Here is a 13,315-nt window from a genome sequence, read left to right as displayed (position 1 = left end):
CCGTGGGGGGTTGAGGTGGGGCTGCAAGCGTGTTATGAAGACATTAGTACAGGATCGCATTGCATCTGGCACTGACGATAATGTGTTTATCGATTAAGCTGTAACTCGCTAGGGTTCAGCGTCATGTTTTATAGATCTCACACAATGCCTTCCTGCCCCTAGCCTTGATTTCTAGGCTTCAGAACCTTCAGGCCATGATGCCCCATCCTAACGGAGGTGGCCCGTCGTGGGGCAGGGCGAACGTGTTTTAAATTGAAGGGCCCAAATCATAGAGCAGCTCATTTTCATGGTTCTTTTGGTATAAAAATGGTTTGTTTCAGTATGGAAACACTGTAAATGGAAACACATGGACATGTGGATTTAGGCAGCACAAGCATGCAGCTTGTGATCTGTTGTTTTTGTGAAGTCATGACAGCCAGTGCATTTGCATATATCCACTTGTTCAGATTGCAACAGTTATACACTCATACACATATAAGAAGTTCTAAGACTTTGTATATGTATAAGATTACTGGACTGCTTTTTATTTAAGGCACACTACAAGGCAGCCAATGGGAACAGATATCATTTACATATTTCAGTCTTAAAGGCACTGTAACAAAAGCAGCTTGTTCACCTATACAGAATTCTGACACAAGGGCAATCATGTATTATAAAAGATTGGGCATTTACACTATATGGGCAAAAGTATTTGGACACCTGCTTGTTTATTGTTTCTCCTGAAAAATCAAGGGTATAACAAACTGCATTCTGCTATTGTTGGAATAACTACATCTACTGTCCAGGTAAAAGGCTTTCTGTGAAGCACTGCTGTGAGGATTTGATTGCATTTAGCGTCAAGAGCGTTAGCAAGGTCAGGATGTTGAATGATTACCATCCCACCTCATCCCCAACTCCCCAACTCTTCACAAAATGGATGGAGCACCAACCATCTTTCCAAAGAACACTGTTCCACTGCTCCACAGCTCAATGTTTGGGGGGGGGGATTTATACACCTGGCATTAGGCATAGTGCCAGTGGGTGTATATTTATCTGCTCCAGAGAGTCTTATTCTATTGACAGCACTTGTGCTTTTGCACATCTGTGTTCCAGCAATGAATGCCACTTAAAGTAGTTGAATGGATTCTAAAATTAGAAGGGGTGTCCAAAAACATTTGAGCATATAGTGTGTATTAATTGTATATATGTATGTAAGTCGCTTATATGTGGTTCATGCATATATATTTGATTGGTAGGTAAATACATATAAGTATATAAGTAAGTATATGTTAATAGGCTATAAATGTATATATATGTAAATATATTTGAAGAATTTAAGGACATGTGCCCTTTAAAGTTAGTCACTTTCTTCTAGCAAATCCAGCAACAGTACAGGTTGTGACCAGGTAGGATTCAGTGCTCCAAATCAGGCCTCCTTCAATTATGCATGTCGCGTGCAACAAATGGATTCGTGACGCTCAATTCTGCAGCAAAATTGTACTGGATCCAAATGAATCGAGACTAATTTGCCACATACCTCATTTCTGGTGGTCTCGGCTACAGCTGTCACCAGCCTCTCAGTGATGAGTACAGAGCAGCCTCAAAACTGGAACAGAATGGAGTATGGTCTGATTGGTCTCGGCCCACTCATCAGACAGCAGCAGCAAAAGTTTCATTTACCCACCCAAGGCGCAGTCCAACGTTTTAGAAATTGGCATGATTTCTACCTGTGAACACACAGCCAATAAGTTGCTTACTGGGGTCACCAAGTGAGATGAACTAGGCAGGCTACCAGTCTGTGTTAAAATGGCCTTAACCAGCTTTTGTTCGATTCTCTGCTCTTCAGCTTTTACTCATCTGATGTTTTTTAACAACAATATCATTGACAATTTTGGCTAACCAGGATTCAGGCTGAAATAGAAGCAAAGCAAGGTTAGCAAACACATAAGGTCAAACAGATATGATAAAGGATTGGCATATTTACAAGTAAAAGTATTTGGACACCTGCTCGTTTATTGTTTCTCCTAAAAAATCAAGGGTGTAACAAGCTTTTTTTGGAGGACTGCTGTGAGGATTTGATTGCATTGAGCTACAAGAGCATTGACAACACTCATTTTGTATTTGTTTGCCTTGCAGGTCACTAGCAAAGCTGTTCAAATGAACTTAGTAACCAAAAACTGTTACATTTTAACTAATTTTCACACTTGCGTCACACAAACTTGCGGTTTGCAAGTTGTTCTTACCAGTTTGCAACAAGCTAAGGATGCTTAGCAGCTATATCACAGTTCTAATACTATGTTTTGTAACCTGCAAGGACTATTTCCAGCTTTCAGATCTCTGCTAATCAGGCAGAAAAGTGTCAGCATTCATTTCCGGCCTAAAACAGGACAGAATATCATGACCTTTTAAAGGCCTTAAAATATTCACTTAGTAATTCTGATGGTTTTGCATCTGGCCAGCAAGTTCCTAACCAAAAGAAATGTGCTAAACAGTGTCCAAGCCAATCCTGTTTTATGACTTAGATGAAAACAATTACACTAGCAACTAGCAACAATGCTATGCTAGCAGCTAGCCACTTGACGTTGAAGTTTGTTGTGATGTTTGTCAATTACCCAACCCATACATATTCTCCCACATCACATGAAACTCAGTGATCCCGACACTGTAGTTGGCGAGGGTGAAGACAAACACGTCTCCTTCGTCACATGCAAAGCCAGCCAGCACATTTTTTTTTCGGACTGCTGCCGATGCAACGTCTCCGGGCAACCGACACATTCGGAGGAAAGGTCAGTGTACCGCCAGTGCCATCCAGCACTGAACTGGAGTGATGTTGGGAGAAAGTGGCATCTACCCACCCTGGAGAGAGCAAGGCCAAGGATGCTAGCTTGGGACCGTGGCTGCTGATGTCTAGCAGCATGACCGGGATTCTAGCCTTAGAGCGATCCTTTGGTCATTGTGGCCGCGCCTGATTTCAATTCCTATGTCAGCTGGACCAGCTTGAGCTGTTTCTTTAGCAGGGAAGGCACCCACATTATCAGTTAATGTGTCTTCAGTAACAAAGGCATTCTTCTGGCTTTTTAACCCAGAGGAACCAGTCAGTCCAGTCAGTATAAAACTGTAAAACTGCAGTCTGCACCCTCTTGTTGCCAGCTAGCAACAAGCATAGGATGCTTAGCAACTAAGCACTTGACAACCACGCTAATTCTACATTTATTCGCCTTCAAGGTCTGGGTTTGAAAAAAAAACAAAAAAAAAAACTCTTGACCAACTTTTGATTTTCTGCAGTTTGGTTTCTCCACAAGCATAAAGCACTTTTTGTGCTCTGCTGTTTCTGCTAGTGGTTTTGCAACACTGGTCCAAACTGTCAGCTTGTGGATACTTCTCGTCATGCCTTTTGTAAACTGATAGAACTGATCTGTACCTGCCATACATTAAGGGTGCGTTTAGACAGCTTTGTCGAGCCCTAAAAACAAACCCTGTTTGCTCTGTTGCTCTATTAGCGCGGTAAGTGTGAAAGCAGATGGGTCTCAGCTAGTTTCTAAACAAACTGTGATGCGAACCAAGGACAGAGCTGTGAACAGGCACACGGTCGCAAAATCTAATATCAACCCTGCCCACTCGCTCCACCAGCGTCACTGCATTCACATCTGCTCGCTTCATTACGCATGAGTCTCCGAGCAGACCGGCCCACATTTCTGTGCTTTGCCTTCTTCTGTCTGAGGCTGTGTCCCAAACCACACACTACCACACTACTACACAGTGTTTCACAACTAGCCACTGTTAGAACCGCATTCAGACCGCATGTGCGAGTTGGGATGCAGCCACATTAACGTAAGATTTTACAGCTTTAACGCACTTCGCTCTGTGAACGTATTAACCCTCCGTCATACTAGCGCTATAGGTCAACTTTTCCCCCTTTTGCTTCAATTGCAAATATGTCAGTATGAAGGCAAAGCAAACCAGGACTCAAATGTAGCAATGGATCTGGATTTTCTTGCTTGGTCCAGACCAAGGGAACCAGACTACTTAGTATAAACAGACCCTAACTCGTTTCTGACCATGTTTATGATCCTGTAAATGTGAGTCTATTTATACTGGACATCATGGCAACCTTGTAGCTTTAGCCTCAGATGAAGCTTGGCTGTTTGCAGGATGTCACCTGGTATTTAGAACTGCTTCTGATTCTACATCTAGTAGTAAGTGCAGAAAACTACTCATCCAGGCTTGGCAAGACAAGACAATACAACCATATTCATCATTAGTGTTGGACACCGATGGAATTTGGCCTCCTCCAATTAACCCGTCCATACAGTGAACACACTCTAGCCATAACCGCTGAGCCACCACTGCCCCCACTGTAATGTTGGTCCCCACCACTGTAATGTTGTTTTTTTTTTTTTTTTTTTTATTTATTTTTTTTTTTTAAACTTTTAAACTGACCTCAGGTCAGAGTATTTAAGCTGTAATGTTAAACAGTCTTTTACAGAAATCAGAGCTGAGCTTGCTCAGATGGAGGTGCTTCACATGAGCTGTGCCGAAGTTAATTTAAGCGGAACGTGTTCCATTCAAAACACTATTTATATCCTATGGAAAGATGCAGGTTCAGCTTGTTTCACCACGGCTCATGCTTTCCCGCTGCGGGTCCTCGTGGACCTTGTTGAAAAATTTACAGCTTCGCTGGATTAGCTTTGCTTGTCATCTGTCACTTTTCATGAGACAGCCCTTCCAATAAGAGGTGGGTAGAATTTCACCAGGGGCGGACACAGGGCTGCGTGGTGGTGCTACAGATTTATTTGTGTTTATTATTACATTTCACATCTACTTTTCTATCGCTGAGGAAACCTGTTCTTTTTTTGTGTACGCTCTGCCATCTGAATGTGGCTCAACATGGGTGATTTTACTTATTAGGAAAAATCACTGCAGTCGTACAGTCTGATGACTGGAGTTTAAAGGAGAACACTTGAATGTCATGTGAAGAATCACATGTGATTTAAGATGCTTCATGTGATCATGTGAAAAATCACATGCGGACAAAAAGTGCTAATGTAAAACGTGCTGTACAAATGTATTGTGTGAAGCATGTTATCACATGCAAAAGAAATGTGTGATCACATGAAAAGTGACATGGCATGTAAAACGTCACAAGTAGAAAATGTTATCACATGTAAAACATGTTCATGTTTGTTATGTGATAAATGTAATATTACATGCATAAGACACAAAAAGTCAATGGCATGAAAAATGTTATCACATTTGAAATAATCACATTTGAAGAATGAGCATTTAATCACATGTGAAAATCTTGTTAGCACGTAGAATGTGCCACCACATGAAAATAAATGCATCACATGTTACAACATGTTATCAAATGCAAAGCATGCCATCACTTGTTAAAAGCCTTAGCGTGTCACATGAAAAGTGATCACATGATCATTTCTGTTATCACACGTAGAAAAACCTAGTAAAAAAAGTATTACCACATGTAATGAAAACTGCTATCGTGAAAAAAAATACATAATCACATGCATTTATTTATGTGTAATGACGTGCTAGCATATGAACATCATGTAATCACATGAAAATTATCACATGGTCTACATGTGATAACGCCCATATTGCATTGCATTGTGTGTGTGAGGGGGATGCTTAATCACATGAAAACTGTACTTTTTGTATCACATGGAAGGAAAATGTGTCATCACATGTGGGACTGATGTGATCATGTAAACCATGCTGTGAGAAATGTTATCCTATATAAAAAAAACATTTGGTCACATGAGAAATAGTTTAGCACATGAAAATGTTATCATGTCCCATTACATTGTTTCATCATTTTGATCCAATTCAAGGTTGTGATGAAATTAATTATAGTTAATAGTTAATTATAATGTATAATAAACTGAGCCAAACCATTACCATAACACAGGTAAATATATATATATTTTACATGTGATACTTTACATACTCTAAAAGCTATTGTCAGAGTATTGGCAAGAATTTGTGATGCAATATATATCCCAGTACAGGAGCTACAGTTTAATATACTGTGATAAATTGTGATTCTGTAAGCAAGACGATATATTGCAATTTTACATTTTTTGTTTTGAAAAGTATCACAGAACAAAAACACACCATCATATATAAGTATAAGTATAAAATCTGAGTATAAAAAAGTTGACTTTTTTACCCAATCAGAACTGAACCACTGTCTGCCACCAATCTTTACATGTAAACTATTTATTAATAATCAGTTCTGTGTTTTTGAGAATCAATACAGTATTACAAAACATGATATCATGATAATTTGATGTATCAATATTTTCTCACAGCCCTATAAAGTAAACTTGTAGATGTTTAGTATAATATGAACATGGGAAATATGTGGTGCAGCTCAGCTCAGGCGGCGCTTATTCCGTTGTGTTAGCTTTTCAGGCAGTCGCCGTCAGCATTGCTCAGCGGCCTGTGCTGAATAATCTCAGCTGTTTTGTGCCATTTGAGTTATTTCAGAACACCACCCTCCCCAGAGAGAGAGAGAGCGCAAGAGGTCGGGCGAGGGTGAGATAAATAGCCAGGGATGGATAGACGGATAATGAAGAACAAATCTCTGCCTTCTCTCTGTGTTTTCTCTGCCTTCTTCATTTACCGGACACTGCAAAACAACAGTCACCTTGATCATCCATGTGTGTGTGTGTGTGTGTGTTTGTGTGTGTGTGTGTGTGTGTGTGTGAGAGAGAGAGAGAGAGAGAGAGAGATCAAAGGAGATGAATAGAGGGCATAAAACCCAACAATCCTCCTGCTCCCTCAGCCATTTTCTCTCTGCGTCCCGGCGGACACAGCCGGACCGACATCAATTATTAACACTCCAAAACAGCCCCTCCATTCATAAATTATACACCAAGCAGAGAGAGAGAGAGAGAGAGAGGACGGAGAGAGAGAGAGAGAGAGAGAGAGAGAGAGAGAGGACGGAGAGAGAGAGAGAGAGAGAGAGAGAGAGAGAGAGAGAACACAGAGAGAGAGAGGACGGAGAGAGAGAACACAGAGAGAGAGAGAACACAGAGAGAGAGAACACAGAGAGAGAGAGAGAGAGAGAGAGAGAGAGAGAGAGAGAGAGAGAGAGAGAGAACAGAGAGAGAGAGAGAGAGAGAGAACAGAGAGACAGGAAATGTATAAGAGAGACAACAGAGAGAAACAGTGGGAGAGAGACAGACAACAGAGAGAGACAGTGAGAGAGAGAGACAAACAACAGAGAGAGGGAATATGTGTGCGAGAGAGACAACAGAAAGAAACATTGGGAGAGAGACAGACAGAGACAGAAAGAGATTGCCAGACAAGAGACAGTGTCAGACAACAGAGAGAGACAGTGGGAGAGAGACAGACAGCAAAGAGAGAGACAGTGAGAAACTGACAGAGACAGAGATGGTCACAGACAGGGTCAGACAACAGAGAGAAACAGTGGGAGAGAGAGAGACAGAGAGACAGAGAGACAGAGAGACAGAGAGAGAGAGAGAGAGAGAGAGAGAGAGAGAGACAACAAAGAGAGGGAGAAACAGTGGGAGAGAGACAGACAACATAGAGAGAGAGAGATAGTAAAATACAGAGACAGACAACAGAGAGAGAGACAGTGAGAGACAGACAGAGACAGATAACCGAGAGAGAGGTGTGAGGGCAAGACAAAGGCAGACATCAGAGTGAGAGAGAGACAGACAACAGAGAACCATGGTGAGAGAGAGGAAAAGGAATGAATGGACAGAGAAAGAGAGTGAGAGGGAGAGGGAGAGGGGGACAGTTAGACTAAATGGAGAGAGAGAGAGAGAGAGAGAGAGTGTAATTGGACGTGTATTCTCTGTTGTTTGGTGGGTAAACACACAGTGGTGGTGTGTTGCTCAGGTGAGGAAATGGCTGATCTGAATTTTAAATGTAATTTAGGACACAGGCGGCTCTCATTGCTTTTCCTGTGGATCCTAAACCGTGGAAAGCTTGAAGCTCCGCATCCGCATGAGTTTTAGACAAATACACTTCATCTTCAGAAAACCATAAATACTGCGGCTTTCTTTCCTCTTCATTCGAAGTAAACTTCACCGTCACCTAAGTATCATACTTTGACGTTTCAGTGATACGCTTTCACTACAAGAGTGAAAACTCTATTGAGGCCAACAAACTGCCTGTAGCTTTTCTCTTCTGTGCAATGCCACCAGGGTGGCAGGCCAGCAGTGGAAAACACAAGCTGAAGTGGGTCAGAGGGGAAATTGAACATTCCCAATGTATGCTGCTGCGTGGTCAGAGGCAAATGGGAAAATCAACCACTCGAACCACTTAGCTGACATCAGAAACCAGGACAGGAGACATTCCAGGTGATTCAGGTAATGCAAGTCCCTCCAGATCTGGCATCTGGCAGCAAATCGGATTTAGCAGGGAATTTTTACAGGGATTTAGCCAATTTGTACAGGATAACTATTCATGTGATTTCCCCACATTACCCCATATAGCTCAGCTTAAAGGATAGTAACAGTGGTCACCTCAGTGTTAAGACTAAAACTACACTAGCAGCAAAAACCTCCAGGGCTTCAGACAGTATTCCTCTGGGAATAATTTTGTAACAACAGTAGTTAAGCCTATAAGACAGCAGAATGTATTACTCCAGGGACTACAGGGATGTCTGTATAAACTGGTGGGACTATTCTTTGGTAAGTTTGCAACAGCACTTTCAGCTCACAGGCCGTCCATAGGTGTTTTAAGAGGTCAAGCCCTCTTAGTCATGTGTCACTTTCTTGAGACAACCAGTCAAATGGAGGGTGGCAAAATGAACCAGGTGTGGACCAGGTGTGGTCATTTCCTTCCTGTTCAGGTGGTTTGAAGCATAACGTAGAGTTGAAATAATCACCGGTTAAGCTCTAATCTGGGTCATCACCATTGGATTTTTTTTCCACACCTTGAATGAAGCCTTAATTGAGTAAGTTGAGCTCGTGTACCCAATCCTCTCAGTCAGAAAAGTTGTTTTAAAAGTGGCCTTGGTTGCATTAGAAATTCTTCATGTCCGAATAGGAAGTTGCCTCCAAAAAGACTGAGGTCGCTGGTGAAAAAGCTTCTATTTGCCTTCTTGAATACAACCTTCTTTATTACTAATGATGTGGTGCTTAGAGCTGCATGAGCTGCATCCATTCACAGGTTTGTGAAGGCCTTCAGTGAGCAGATCAGATTCACGGAAGAGCAGACTGAACATAATCTTCATTAGAAAGATTTAGACTGGCTCAGATTTGACTATCATTGATATAAATGCTATTGAATTTTGCCTGCAAATAGAGCAGAATCTTCAGTAGTGTTTCTTCATTGTACTTTTCATAACTTGAAAATTTTGTCGTAATTTTTAACCTGGTTGCTAGTTGCTCGGCCAATAATTTTTATTAATTTATATTAATTTATATATATTTTTTTATTAAAATATTTTTGATTAATTTGATATACATTTATTTATTTCTCATTTTTCGACCCAATTTGGAAGACCAATTACCCAATCCCCGCTCATGTGAACCAGCAATGGCCCCAACACTACAAGTGAAACCTGCCCCAGAGACAGGCCAATCATGCTCTATCAGGCTGCAGCTCCTGATGGCAAGCAGCATGGCTCAGGATTCAAACCAGTGCTCTTTGGATGATAGTGGCAGCGCCAGCTGATATATCATCTGACTTCTAATAATAGAAGGTTATAATAGATAACCTTAGTTATAGTAATCCCAATTGGAGGTATAAAGAAGGCTAAAAAGAAAGAAAAGACCTTGTAAAGTCTCACCACCCCCCTATTCTGTGATAATAGTGTGTCAGATAATCAGTGTTTTAATTTCATCCCTATCTAAACATTTAAGTGTCATTAAGTATCCTGGGAATTCTTCACACCAAATCAGATAGTACCCTCTAAAAGTCTGATGAGCACTTGAGAGAAGGCTTCTATTGTAATATTTATTCTTCATTTCACTTGCTGTTAGGCTTCTTTATTTTAAACTATGATGGTTCATTTAAAATCAAAGCGATGAATATATATATATAATTATGTGAAGATCTGAATACATGAAAACACTTGATCACACTAAACAAAACTGCAAACAAACTATTCAAATGCTTATCAACCAATGAAAATTGAAAAATTAAAGACACACTAAAAACAAAACTATACATCTACAAAAGGTTTTACTAATGTTTCTACAGACACAATCTATCATTTCACAGAATTACTCTTAAATTGGTACAAACACCCACAAGACCCACAAGGTAGCCTGAGGGACAACACATTGACGGTGAGTGTCAGTGATGGGAGGACACATCCTGTATGCTAATAGGGGATGTCAGGAGCCAATGGGAAAGATATACATTTTATTCAGAGGTCACATTGCAGGAGCAAAGCCTACAGGTCAGCCTGTATTATTAAACCAGCACAGCTGACTCTAGCTACACGGATCAAAAATGGTTAAATCCAACATCAGTGCAGCTTCTGTTTTTGAGCAAAACCTTCCCATTGACTCCTGGAAATTTGCATAAGCATTTGCATGTTGGGTGTGTCCTCCCCTCTCACTCGCCGTCAGCATGTGTGGTTGCTCCCCCCAGGCTACCAGCTCGGTTAAAGCAGTAGCTTGCCTGATCTAGATATTGAAGGCTGTAAGAGCAAGTGGCTGTTGTTTATGAGATGACTGAATGAAAAACTAATACTTTTGAAAATAATCATAATGAAGGTCAAAGTGATGTTTTGAGTTCAAAGGTTATAGTTATAGTGCTAAACGTTATTCTGACGTTATTATTTGGGCTTTTCTAACATATTTATAACTTAAATTTGTAGCTTTTTTATTTAGTTTCTGCAGAACTTTTAGAGGCCAGATTGTTAATTAACAGATAAAGTGATAGCAGTTTGCTTTTACAGCCTTCATCACTGAAACCAAGCAGGTACAGCACATATACAGCTTACAAGTGAACACTTAGAGAAAGGTAGGGAATGACTTCACAATGATGGTGAGTGAATGGAGAAAGACACGCCCAGTATGCAGTAGGTTCTGTATACAATTATTATTGTTGGTCTTCTTCTTCTTCTTCTTCTTCTTATTATTATTATTTTAATTTAGTTCATAAAATTATGATTTTGTAATTGCAAATTCTGGAGTGGTGGTGCACTGTTCTCCTGTTCAGCGACACCAGCACAAATATGGCCTTCATAACAAAATCCAGTGTTCATCTAAAGACACCTGTTCACCTGTACACTAAATTCTCCTTTAAATCTATAGGCGTGCTCTGCTCTGTCTTACTCCCCAGAGCACACTGCCAGAAGGCCCATGCTAACAATCGAGCATTCCACCTGGTCAGTGTTCAACCATGATCTGCACCAATTCATCTGAAATAGCTCAAAGATGCTAAAACAACAATATTCATGAAGAAATGAAATATTATTAATAAAATCCCATTTTGAACATCTGAAACAATATTTGTGTACAGTAATGTGTTGTGTGAACTTGTCTTTGTGTGTGTGTGTGTACAGTAGCCCTGTATTGAAGGCAGTAGGTGTATGTGTGTATGTGTGTGTGTATGCATAGTTGGTGACTGAACCAATGACTCCTCTGGTGTGTTAAGTAGCTTCTGTGTCTCTGAGGACCTGCTCTAATCTACAATTAACGTGAGGTGTGTGTGTGTGTGAGCTTCAATATTTAACTGTTTTATCTTCCCTCTGGACTAGACCTACACCTCCCAATTCCTCTCTCTCTCACTCGCGCTCTCTCTCCTGAGCTCGCTGTGTCTTTGCAAAAGAAGTCTTCATGATTACACTCATCTGTTCACTAGTGAGAGAAACACACAGAGCCACAGAGACTCATTTGGCAGAGGCTCCTCAAAGTGGCAGCGTTTCATCTCCTGAAAGGAATCACACCTTAAAGTGAACTGAGAGAGAGAGAGAGAGAGAGAGAGAGAGAGAGAGAGAGAGAGAGAGAGAGAGAGAGAGAGAGAGAGAGAGAGAGAGAGAGAGAGAGAGGGAGTGAGTGAGTTTGGGCCCTTACCGTTTATACAGCCTAGGATATGGCAACAGACGGTTTCAAAGCTGTCCAAGTCTTTCATAGCTGAATGGTACCTAATCGATTGTAATTTGGGTTTTAAATAGATGTTTAAAAACAGTCCCTCAGTAGTAGTCTTTCTACCCGGCCATAGTGCCTTTTTAAAAGGATAAAATTCAGGAATTGACACTGTGCTTTTTACTTTTCTATTATATTTAATTTAATTCAACTTTACTGTCATTATACCAATAAAGTACAATGCAATACAGTACAGTACAATAACCAACATATAATAAGATAAATAAAATGAGTTTATTTGTTTGCCATTGGGTAATGAACAGTGTTTGGCCCATGTGATCTTAAAAACAGCACACAAACTAATACAAAAAGATGCACTGCACTGATGCTGGTCCAGCTGGTCCAGTAACTTCACTGTGAGTCAGCTGTGCTGCTTCAGTAATATACAGTGGGGTTCTGAGAGGTATACAACCTATTTGATTAATCACAACTTTCCCATTGGCTCCTGGCACCACATATTTGCATACTGGGCGTGTCTTTCTCTCTTCACTCACCATCAGTGTGAAGTCATACCCCCCAAGCTACCTTTCTCTAAGTGTTCACCTATTCATTTGTAAGCTGTGTAGTGTTGTAATTGTCTGATGGTGCTCTGTACATCATTTTGTTGTTGGGTATGGTGTCATTTGCTAGTTGTGGAGATAATTCATTAATATGTCATCATTTCTAGCAGGAACTGAATCTGGGACTGAAACAAGACTGACTTTTTCACTATATGTGAATACAGTGTGTATTTTAGCACTTTTCTAAAGTACTCTGTGTATAATAGTAATCCAGTAATACTTATACTTAAATGCTTTTAACAGTTTTCATTTTAAGTATAAAATATATAAAATATAGGTTTCAATAATTGGGTTTATTTGGTTGCCACTGTGCAATGAACAGTGTTTGGCCCATGTGATCTTAAAAACAGCACACAATCAAATACAAACAGATGCACTGCACTGATGCTGGACTTTATCCCTTATTAATGTGTCTCGGCTGGTCCAGTAACTCCGCTGGGAGACAGCTGTGCTGCTTTAGTAATATACAGTGGGTTTGTGGGTGGTATACAACCTATTTGATTAATCACAACTTTCCCATTGACTCCTTGTACCACCTATTTGCATACTGGGCGTGTCTTTCACTCTTCACTCATCATCAGTGTGAAGTCATCCCCCCAAGCTACCTTTCTCTAAGTGTTCACCTATTAGCTGGATAGGTGTTTTACCTGCTTTTACAGTGATGAACCATGTAAAAGT

General features: G+C 40.5%; 1 protein-coding gene across 1 annotated transcript in view; it reads left to right on the top strand.

The window, feature by feature from the left end:
- LOC140547076 (phospholipid-transporting ATPase ABCA1-like) overlaps nucleotides 1-13,315 on the top strand; it is a 237,774-nt gene that overhangs the window by 80,588 nt on the left and 143,871 nt on the right. The gene's annotated exons all lie outside the window — the stretch shown is intronic.

The sequence above is a fragment of the Salminus brasiliensis genome, chromosome 24 (genome assembly GCF_030463535.1).
Source record: "Salminus brasiliensis chromosome 24, fSalBra1.hap2, whole genome shotgun sequence".
Lineage (NCBI taxonomy): Eukaryota > Metazoa > Chordata > Actinopteri > Characiformes > Bryconidae > Salminus > Salminus brasiliensis.
The sequence above is the reverse complement of the archived record's forward strand: the minus strand, read 5'-3'. Positions and strand labels throughout refer to the sequence as shown.